Below are 10,680 nucleotides of genomic sequence, written 5' to 3'. Positions count from 1 at the left end.
CGCGTTCTCCCGCGCGTGGGCGGTGGCTGGTCGCTCGGCAACGCCTGACGTCGTGGCAGTGACGTCACAGAGCGCCCGGTGGAAGGTTGTGTAACGGTTCGTGACGGGATTCGGCGGTGATGCTGGCGGTCGGATTACCCCGAGGCCACCGAGCCCTGGACACACATGGTAACTGCTTTTAAAAATACCCTGCAAATGCCATCCTCCTTTACCTTCACAAACCCCTGCCGTGAAGGTAAACCTTTCAGTTGTACGTCATACAAAATCAGTTGCTCAAATTGTCACATGCCCTTTCCAAAGAGTCGACAAACTTTTTTTTAAAATTTACTTAATGACCTTGAAGTTTGCAACATTTTAAGCAAAACGCTAGTCGGAGCGAATAATGGTCAAAGTTGCAAGTGTTACGGCAACTGCACATTTTTTATTAGATATGTTTTCAATTACGCTTTTGATGAGGATGTTTTATTGTATATACTGGAATTCCACAATTGGCAACACTGGAAATGTAAAGTAGGAACTCTGTACATACTTTTTTGGATATTGGTTGTGCTGTTAGGATCTCCTGGTTTAGAGACACCTGTAGTGTGATTCAATAGACAATAGACAATAGGTGCAGGAGGAGTAGGCCATTCGGCCCTTCGAGCCAGCACCACCATTCAATGTGATCATGGCTGATCATTCTCAATCAGTACCCCGTTCCTGCCTTCTCCCCATACCCCCTGACTCCGCTATTAAGAGCTATATCGAGCTCTCTCTTGAATGCACTCAGAGACTTGGCCTTCTGAGGTAGAGAATTTCACAGATTTACAACTCTCTGACTGAAAACGTTTTTCCTCATCTCCGTTCTAAATGGCCTACCCCTTATTCTTAAACTGTGGATCCTGGTTCTGGACTCCCCCAACATTGGGAACATGTTTCCTGCCTCTAACCTGTCCAACCCCTTAATAATCTTATATGTTTCGATAAGATCCCCTCTCGTCCTTCTAAATTCCAGTGTATACAAGCCTAGTTGCTCCAGTCTTTCAACATACGACAGAGTCCCGCCATTCCGGGAATTAACCTAGAAAGCCTACCCTCAATAGCAAAAATATCCTTCCTCAAGTTTGGAGACTAAAACTGCACACATTACTCCAGGTGCAGTCTCACTAGGGCCCTGTACAACTGCAGAAGGACCTCTTTGCTCCTATACTCAACTCCTCTTGGTATGAGATGCCAAATAAGCCAACAGTTTTCCTTTATTTTTGTCGCTGTGATCAATTGTCTGTCCATTTGCTTGTCCAAAAGTAAATCGATTTCTTGGATGCAAAACTACATAATGGATGTGCTCCATCTTCAGATCAGTCCTAATCGCACCTGATTTGACTATGCTGACGCATTATAGTATTAACATCCTTAAAAATAGATTTCGAGGTTGTTGGAATTACGTACATGGATAACTTTCCCATCGTTTTAGGCTTATAACTAAAAAATAATCAAGAAAGTTGAGAGATTTGAAATAATAACTGAACTCTTCCAGATCTCTAATCCATATTTTTTACCTCAAAAATATAGAATGTTCCATTTTAGATAACTTAATTTTAGCTGCCAATGGTTTCATCGACGCCTACTTTGTTTTCCCTCTTGTTTCCTATTTAGATAACTAACATCATCACACACAGACACATTAAACATAATTTGCCCTCTAACCATTAATTATGATATCATTATCTCAATGTATTTTGTAAATAATGGATCCATCCATATACATTACATGATTATGAACTATAACCCCAAGACAGCGAGTTAGAAGTTGTGTGGGAAAGAAAACTGCAGATGCTGGTTTAAATCGAAGGTAGACACAAAATGCTGGAGTAACTCAGTGGATCAGGCTGCATCTCTGGAGAGAATGAATATCTGTGGAGGGAAATAGACAGACAATGTTTCAGATCAGAACCCATTTTCAGACTGATCACTTGAAGTACAACCTGTCTCTTTCTATCCACAGATGCTACCTGATGCTCAAATTAAAACAATCACATGAACATTTTAGGGAATTCCTCCTTCACAGTATTATTGCCAATTTGACTTTATTGATGGATCCATTAATAGTACAACATACATCAGTACAGCACTAGAACAGGTCCTTCAGCCCTTAATGTCTGTGCTGAACATGATGCCAAGACTGCTTCTTATCTGCCTGCACATAATTCACAAACCTATCCAAAAGTCTCTGAAATACCACTATCGTATCTTCCCAACCAGCACATTCCAGGCACACTCCACCCTCTAAGTAAAACAACTTCCCTGCACATCTGCTTTAAATTTTGCCACTCTCACCTTAAAGCTATGTCCTCTAGTATTTGATTTTTCCATCCTGGGAAAAAGTTTCTGATGGTCTACCCTATCTTTGTCTCTCATAATTTTATACACTTCTATCAGGTCTCCAGCAATCCAGAGAAAACAAACCAAATCTTTCCAAACACTCGTTAATGCCCCTAATCCAGGCACCATTCCGGTAAACCTCCTCTGCACCCTTTTCAAAGCCTCCAAATGTCAATGCTGCTCAGTACTGCAACGTGCTTTCACTTGTGGTATGGGTGTCCATCTGTTTGAGAGAGAGGGGAGGAGCGATAGATAAGCACGTGAGACGTTGCCAAAAACTACTCTGTGCGGAGATAGGCCAATTACGCTGAATTCCTGAAATGTTCATGTAATTGTTTTATTTAGAGCATCTCAGCAGGTCAGGTCGCATCTATGGATGGAAATAGGCAGGCTGTATTTCAAGTCGAGGCCCTTCTTCATCAGTCTGAAAATGGATTCTGACCTGAAACATTGACTATTTCGGTGAGCAGCGCATTATCATGAGGGCCAGTGGAAGCTCCTCTGGCCTCTTTAGTACAGTGTCCTCGCACAATTTGGTCCATTTATTTTTCAGGACTCTATTCTGACATTCGGCCGCTTCATTCAATTTTGGGTGGAGCGGACAAGTGAAGTGATGTTTATACTGCAAAGATTTCATTAATTGCAGTACCACCTTGCCTGTGAAATGTGGGCTGTTGTCAATGTGGGCCATCAAGGGCTGCTGTTATTTATCTTCTCATGAACTCAAAACCTCGGGATGAATTCTCATAATAGAAGTTTAGCAATAGTTGCAGCATCATCTCTGCGAGTTGGATAGGCTTCTATCCAGCGAGAAAACAAACACAATAATAAGTTCATAATTATAACTGATCCATTTAGGTAATTCTATAAAGTCCATTTGGAGATGCACACAAATTGAGTTTAGTTTGGTTTAGAGATACAGCGAGGAAACAGGCCCTTCGGCCCACCGAGTCCACGCTGACCAGCAATCCCCACACACTAACATTATCCTACACACACTACGGACAATTTACAATTGTACCAAGCCAATGAACCTACAAAACTGTACGTCTTTGGAGTCTTTTGAGCACTGACCCTTCCGTAAACACAACATCAGAGGTCATGTTGTAGCGCCCGTGAGAATTTGGTCGGGCTTTCTATGCAGCCCTGGGGCAATCGGGTCCAGCTATATTGTCGTCCTTTGTCAGTGAAGGTAAATGGGTATTGGCTGCCAAAGTGGATGGGCACGGAAAAAAGATGCACTGCCCAGATTTATAGTGTAATGAGTGGAGTTTGGAAGTATACAAGTAGGTATAGTCCCTGGATTAGGCATTACAGAGTAAGTTGGAATCACACAGTTGTTTACAGCGCAAATGTCTTGAACGAATCTCCAAGCAATTTTATGCGGCTTTTTAACCGGTAAGACAGGGACTGATGGTCAGGACAATTAACCCTAGGTCACTAAATTCCTTAATTACCGAGGCTTTGCCTCAGGGCTAAATGGAAATTGGGATTTTCATGGCAGAGCTTTAGATGTGTTCACTGTGACTTTAAGTTATGGCTGAGTGTATGCAACTAATAGAATACTTACCCCAGAAGTGTGTGGGTACCTGAGCCATCCGATCTTCCTGTAATGTCATTTGAAGCAAGGGTTCTGCTCGAACGCGGTGTTCAAAAACAGTCATATTCAGCAGATTGATTTCTCTAACTTCAGGTAGCCCCGGCATTCCCTCTCTCTCTATCCCTCCCCCACCCAAGTCGCACTAGCTTCTCGTTTTCACCCAAAAAACAGCTAACAATGGCCTGTTTCCTTTGTCATCGTTACTTTTTTGCATATCTTTCATTCATTGTTCTTTATCTCTCTACATCATCATCTATATCTCTCGTTTCCCTTATCCCTAACCAGTCTGAAGAAGGGTTTTGACCCGAAACGTCACCCACTCCTTCTCTCCAGAGATGCTGCTTGTCCCGCTGAGTTACTCCAGCTTTTTGTGTCTATCTTCGGTTTAAACCAGCATCTGCAGTTCCTTCAATGTGAGTTTCTAATTGGAAGGCATTCACATCAACAGCAGCTATCTTTGAGGGCCGTATGCCTTAATAGTTTTACACATTTTGTTTTTCCGATTCTATTGACCATCCTAGAGGACTCATCAAGAAAATGTTTAAAGTAATATCATTTTCCTTAACAGTTTGTCTACCATTTTGTTTTGGCACAAATGGGATCATTTGCTCTCCACGCTTGACACTTGTGTTCTCCAGTGTAATTAAGAACATCTGCAAAGATGATTACATTATGATTACATTTAATGATTACATTAAAACAATTTTTTCGAAAAAACACCAAAATCTCAAAAATTCCAAAATCTCACGTGAAACTTTTTAAGCTTCTGGAAAAGAAAAACATTCTTGTTCACAAAACTTTTAAGATTTCTCCCTGTAATGGCAGTTTCTTTACCATCTCAAAGTCCCACTTCGATAGCCATCAACACGGTCATCCCCACCAAGCTCATCACCAAACTCCACCAGCTAGGCCTCAGCTCGTCATTATGTGACTGGATCCTGGACTTCCTGCTGGAACGACCGCAGGCAGTGAGAATGGGCCCGCACCTGTCCTCCACTATCACCCTGAGTACCGGCACACCACAGGGCTGTGTTCTGAGCCCCATGCTCTACTCCCTCTTCACACACGACTGTGTTCTTGCATTCGACACCAACACCATTGTCAAGTTTGCAGACGACACAACGGTGATCGGGCTTATCACCAATGGGGATGAAACAAACTATAGAGCGGAGGTGCAGAACCTGGCGGACTGGTGCTCGGATAACAACCTGTCCCTAAATACCACCAAGACCAAGGAGCTGATCATCAACTTCCGTAGGTCACATAACGGGGAATATGCCCCTATCTCTATCAACGGGGACAGTGTGGAGAGAGTGTCCAGCTTCAAGTTTCTGGGCACTCACATTTCGGAGGACCTAACATGGTCCAATAACACTGCTGCGCTGGTCAAGAAGGCACAACAAAGACTGTTCTACTTAAGAACACTGAAAAAGTCTGGTCTACCCCAACAGCTGCTGACGACCTTCTACCGCTGCACCATAGAGAGCATCCTAACGCATGGCATCCCTGTGTGGTACCTCAGCTGCACGGAGGCAGAAAGGAAAGCTCTACAGCGGGTAGTCCATAGAGCTCAGAGAGCCATCGGAACACAGCTACCAGACTTGGAGGGCATCTACAACACACGATGCCTCAGAAAAGCCACCAGCATCCACAAAGACTCTTCACACCCCTGCAACAGTCTGTTCGAACTCCTTCCATCGGGCAGACGATACAAGGCCTTCTACGCCCGCACCTCCAGACTCAGGAACAGCTTCATCCCCAGGGCCATAGCTGCTATGAACCGGTCCTGCTGAGCCGGATGGCCACAACGCATAGATCAACTTGCACTTTACCCTGTCTAAAAAACTGTTACAATTGTTTCGTTTCGTTGGGTTGCTGTTAATTACTTAAATTATTGCATCGTATGGGAGGCGCATTCCCAATCTCGTTGTACCCCTGGGTACAATGACAATAAAGATATATTGTATTGTATTGTATTGTATTACTGCTCGGGGATGAAATGTAGGTATAGCTTACGCACACGTCGCATCCTGATATGACAAAACGAATCTTCCAAACTTCTTTTCTTCATTAATTGTTTTTTATTAGAATAGCACAAATCAAAGAGTAATTCATCACTTCCCATACATTATCAACTGTTTCTTCAAACAATATCTTACAAATCTTGTAGTTATTACCATATGGTTCTTACAAATATAGCTGGTGCGAGCGCATGATAAAGAACTATGCTCACCATCCTCCGAGTCTAAACTGACCCACAACCTCCTCCCATGTAGACACTCCCTATTACGTACTAAGTCACACCCATAAGCATGCAGGAAAGACATAAACTAGAAATATTAAAACATAGCCATAACACAATGACAATATCTGAATTAAGCATAAATGGCTCCTACATTCCGGCCCCTAATTGTTCTGCATATGTGACGAAGCAATTACTAATAGATATCAAAGGACCTATAAAAGCTTAATATTCATCAAAAAACAAAACAATATGCATTATATATACATTGGCGCACAAATTTCTTTTGCAATTCTTCAATCTCACATTGTTGAGACTTTGTAGTAATAACTTGATCTAGTTCTGCTATTCTGGATTTAGCTGCTTGCAGCTGTGCATTCAGATCAGTAACTAATTGTGTCTTTTCATTTTCTGCATGTTCCGTTTCATTTCTAACATTTTGTAAACTATTAGTCAGCTTTTCTACCTCTGCTCTCAGCGATGACAATTGGCCTTCCTTTTCTTCATTCTGTTGAACAGACATCTTCAAATTTGACTCGAGCTCTTTCATTTTGTTGTTGTGCTGCACAAATTTTATTTCTGTTCTTTTCTTCCATTCTGCTAACTTGTTTTTATATTGATCTCCCTGTCCAAGAGCGGACTTGGTGGGCCAAAGGGGCCTGTTTCCGCGCTGTATCTCTAAATCTAAAATCTAAAAAATCTATTTGGTCCAGCAGCTTTTGTTGTTCCAATTGATGTTGTTCGTTGAGCAAGGATATAGCTTCTTTATCTACAACGATATCATGGTGCTCAAGTTGCAACTTTAAACTCCTTATATCTTCCTCGCAACTTAAGATGTTTGATTCTTTTTGCTTCAGCTGTTGAGTTCTGTTTTACAATGTTCAATGTGTACCTGCTTCTCTTTCAAAAGCTGTTTGCTGAGTTTGCTATCTTGTTGAAGTGTGTCACGCTCTGCACTAATGATTTGTAATTCTGCTTGTAAGGCCTTAATATCCTGCTCTTTATTTTGCAGTTGTAGTGTGATATGCTGCACTGAATCCTTTAATAAGACATTTTGGTTTATCAACTCATGAACATGAATTTCTAAATCACGAATTTCACAGATCCCTTTCATAAATGCCTTTTTTATCTTCTCAAATTGAGTTTGGTAAACTTTAAGTCGCTCGCTAAGGTTGTTGATTTTATCAAAACAGAAAGAAGTAAATTTATTCACAAAATGCTGGAGTAACTCAGCAGGTCGGGCAGCATCTCGGGAGAGAAGGAATGGGTAATGAGAAGTAAATTTATTGATTCGCAACTCTATTTTTCCATCTGCTTCATTAAAACAATTAAGTTCACAAATCCTCTCCTGGCTTTGTCCATGTGTGTTTTTCAACTCACAGTGTTTTCTAACTCTGTTCTTGCCAGTAAAGTTTGACTAGCAATCTCTTCAAGTGTTTCTAATCTAGTTTTCAGGATTATTTCACTTTCCAACAAAGCACTAACCTGGCAAGATGCTTCTTGGAGCTGTTGCATTCCTTCTGCTCTTGAAGCAACTTCTCCTGTAAGCTCTTCTACTTTGCTAGATAGTTTGACCTTATCATTATTTGAAGCTTCCAGGTAAAGTTTCAATTTTGTGACTTCCTGTTCCTTTTCTTGAATCTCGTTCTCATGTTTTTCTTTTAGTTCTTCCATCTGCTGGGCTAATCTATTCATCAAACTTTGATTCAGTTCTGCAACCTCTATTTTGTGCATCTCATTAAGACTTTCCAGTTGTTTCTGACTAGATTCCAACTGAACTACTGTTTCATAATCATGCCTTTTCTCTATTCCTTTTTGAATATATTCATCATCTTCCTTGGACTTCGATCGAGACAATTCAATGCTTTCCTTTGTTTTGGATCGAGAGCCATCAACGCTTTTCTTGTATTTTGACAAGGAGCTTTCAGATTCTTTTCTCTTTACTATTTTCTTCTCCCTTGATTTATCTTCTTGCAAACCTTCCTTGGATCTTGACCGTGAATTTTCAAAGTTCTTCTGTTTATCTTTATTTCGAGCATCCTCCTGTACAGTTTCCTTTGAATTTGACCGAGAGCTTCCAGATTCATTTTGATTCTCTCTAACTTTTTCATGATTTCTTGTGTCATCATGCAATTTCTCTCTGGATTTAGTTCGACCATGTTCAGATTCATTTTTCTTTTCTCTGCTTTTAGCATCTTCATTATGCTTTCCTTAAATTTGGAGCAAGGGTTTTCAGAATCATTTTTTTTCTGTTTCCATTTTTCACTGGATTTCACATCATCTTGTGAGTTTTCTTTGAACTTTGGCTGCATGCATTCAGATTCATTTCTTTTTTCTTTGTTTTTCTCATGACCCTTTGTATCTTCCTGTGTATTCTCCTTAGACTTTGGCCAGGAGCTTTCAGCGGTATATATTTTTTCTTTCCCGAACATTTCTTCTGATTCCTTGCCGGCTCTTTCATTGAAGTCGTGATTATATTGCTTAGTCAACAACTCCTCTAGATATTTACGATAGATATCCGATTAACGGCAGCAGCGGTATAATTATTCCTTTTCCTTTATTATTCTTTCTCAAGGAGACATAGATAACCCATCTGAGTATGGTTCTCACGGCAAATGGTCCATCGTCTTGACTGGTAATAACCTCTCTAGGTTCTAATGCCTCCAAAACATTTGTTCCGATAAGTAGGTTGATACCAGAATTTTTTGGGGGTAATTTGACCTCCTTCAAGTAAGGCCATTTTTCCAAGTCTTTCTGCTTATGTATATTTGGATGAGAGACGGGCACAGTCTCTTGTGTAAACACATCAGATACTTGTATAAAATTGGCTTCCTCCAGACTAGATATTTCCATATTTGCAATATGATAACTATCGTGGTATTTCGGACCATTTATGGTGTTCAAGAGAAGTTTAACCTTTTCTCCTGTAATGTCCAGCCTCCTCATCAAGCTTTCTGTGCAAAAGGTAGCTGATCTTCCACTGTCCAAAAATGCATATGTTTTCAGCACTGTATTCCCCTCGTTGCTCCTTACCTGTACCGGTAAGATGGGAAAAACACGGGTTTCTACCCCGGCCCCAATATGCGCATTTAGCTGATGAAGTAGAACAACATCACTCGTAGCTGTCTTCTCCTTTTGTTCCACTTGCTCCGGCTTCTCGTCCGTATTCCTCTGTTCAATGTGAAACAATTCAGGATGATCTTGCTTACATATATTACAAATTATCTTATTCCTGCAGTCTTTGACCATGTGTCCTTTCTTCAGACATCCATAGCAGATTCCTTTCTCCTTCAAGAAGTCAATCTTGAAGTCTTTATAATCCCTTTTCTGGAATTTTCGACACCATCTTATAGTGTGGCCAACTTCATTACATAAAAAACAAAACCCTTGTGGTTTAACGGTAGATACCTCTTCTTTCACTCCGCCCTTGTTTTCTACGGGTATTACGGTGGCAGCAAAACTGCTTTCCCTGGCTTCTGATCTTCCCTTTGCTTTAGTAAAGATAGAGCCTTTGACAGTTGCTGATTTGGGTCTTGAATATTCCCATAGCGTAGGTCTGACATTAACCGTACTTCTCTTTCCATAAACTTCACTCGGTCTGGAAGCATTGCCCCCTGGTTTCGACCTCCCGTATCAGGCCTGCTTTGTCTCTCCATCTTTCTCTAAGCCTATAGGGCAGTTTTAGCATGATAGCCTTCATATTACGAACAACGTTCATCTCTTCCATGTGGCTGCTATTTCTCATGGAATTACAACAACCACTAAGAAACATCGCAAACTCACGCAACGCCTTCACATCTTCCGCCTTAATAACTGGCCAAGCAAAGGCCTTTCTCGTGTATGCATTGGCAATCTTCTGTTTGTCTCCAAAATGCCCATCAAGCAATCTTCTTGCCTTTCGATAGCCCTCATCCGCAGGCAAATATCGGCAACTCTTAACAAGCTGCTTCACGTATCCACTCGTGTATTGCTCCAGAAATCGTAGGCGATCTCTGTGACTCGTAGTTTTCATTTCCACTCCTTCTTCGAACACCACTATGAAAGTCTCATATTGTAAGGGATCACCATCATAATTAGGAATTTCCATTGGGGGTAAGGTAGCAGAAAGATTTTGTTGAACCATGAGCTCGCTGAGTCTCGTTTGGTTCCTTACTAATTCATAAAATTCATTTTGAGATCCCTGGCTTGGTTCAGGACAATCCTGGTAAACTGTCATGAGCCCCATAGTCATTTGGTTGTCTCTGTCTGGGTGAAGATAGCTGACGAGCAGGCCTCTGAAAAGAGTACTGGGTTGGCTCATCTCGAGCCATAACAGGCATTCCAAAGGTAGGTTGCTTCGGTCTAGCACCCGGTTGTTTTGGGGAAGTTTTGTCAACCATCCACTTACACAGTGCCAGTTCGGCATCACGAGACCAGGCCGGCCCTGGCTGTGGGTTGGCTTCAACTGTTGTTTCCAGTTTAGTAGCTCCTTCTTGGA

The 10,680-nt window shown here is 41.5% G+C and overlaps 1 protein-coding gene across 1 annotated transcript in view; it reads left to right on the top strand.

Moving 5' to 3' along the window:
• The first annotated feature begins 42 nt into the window (after positions 1-42).
• sf3b1 (splicing factor 3b, subunit 1) overlaps positions 43-10,680 on the top strand; it is a 51,669-nt gene continuing 41,031 nt past the window's right edge. The window contains exon 1 of the mRNA XM_078404150.1: positions 43-168. The gene's annotated coding sequence lies outside the window, so the exon portion shown is untranslated. The remainder of the gene's footprint in view (positions 169-10,680) is intronic.

Source organism: Rhinoraja longicauda, chromosome 8 (assembly GCF_053455715.1).
Source record: "Rhinoraja longicauda isolate Sanriku21f chromosome 8, sRhiLon1.1, whole genome shotgun sequence".
In the NCBI taxonomy this organism is placed as follows: Eukaryota; Metazoa; Chordata; class Chondrichthyes; order Rajiformes; family Arhynchobatidae; genus Rhinoraja; species Rhinoraja longicauda.
Note: the sequence above shows the minus strand (reverse complement) of the source record. Positions and strands in the feature narration are given on the sequence as shown.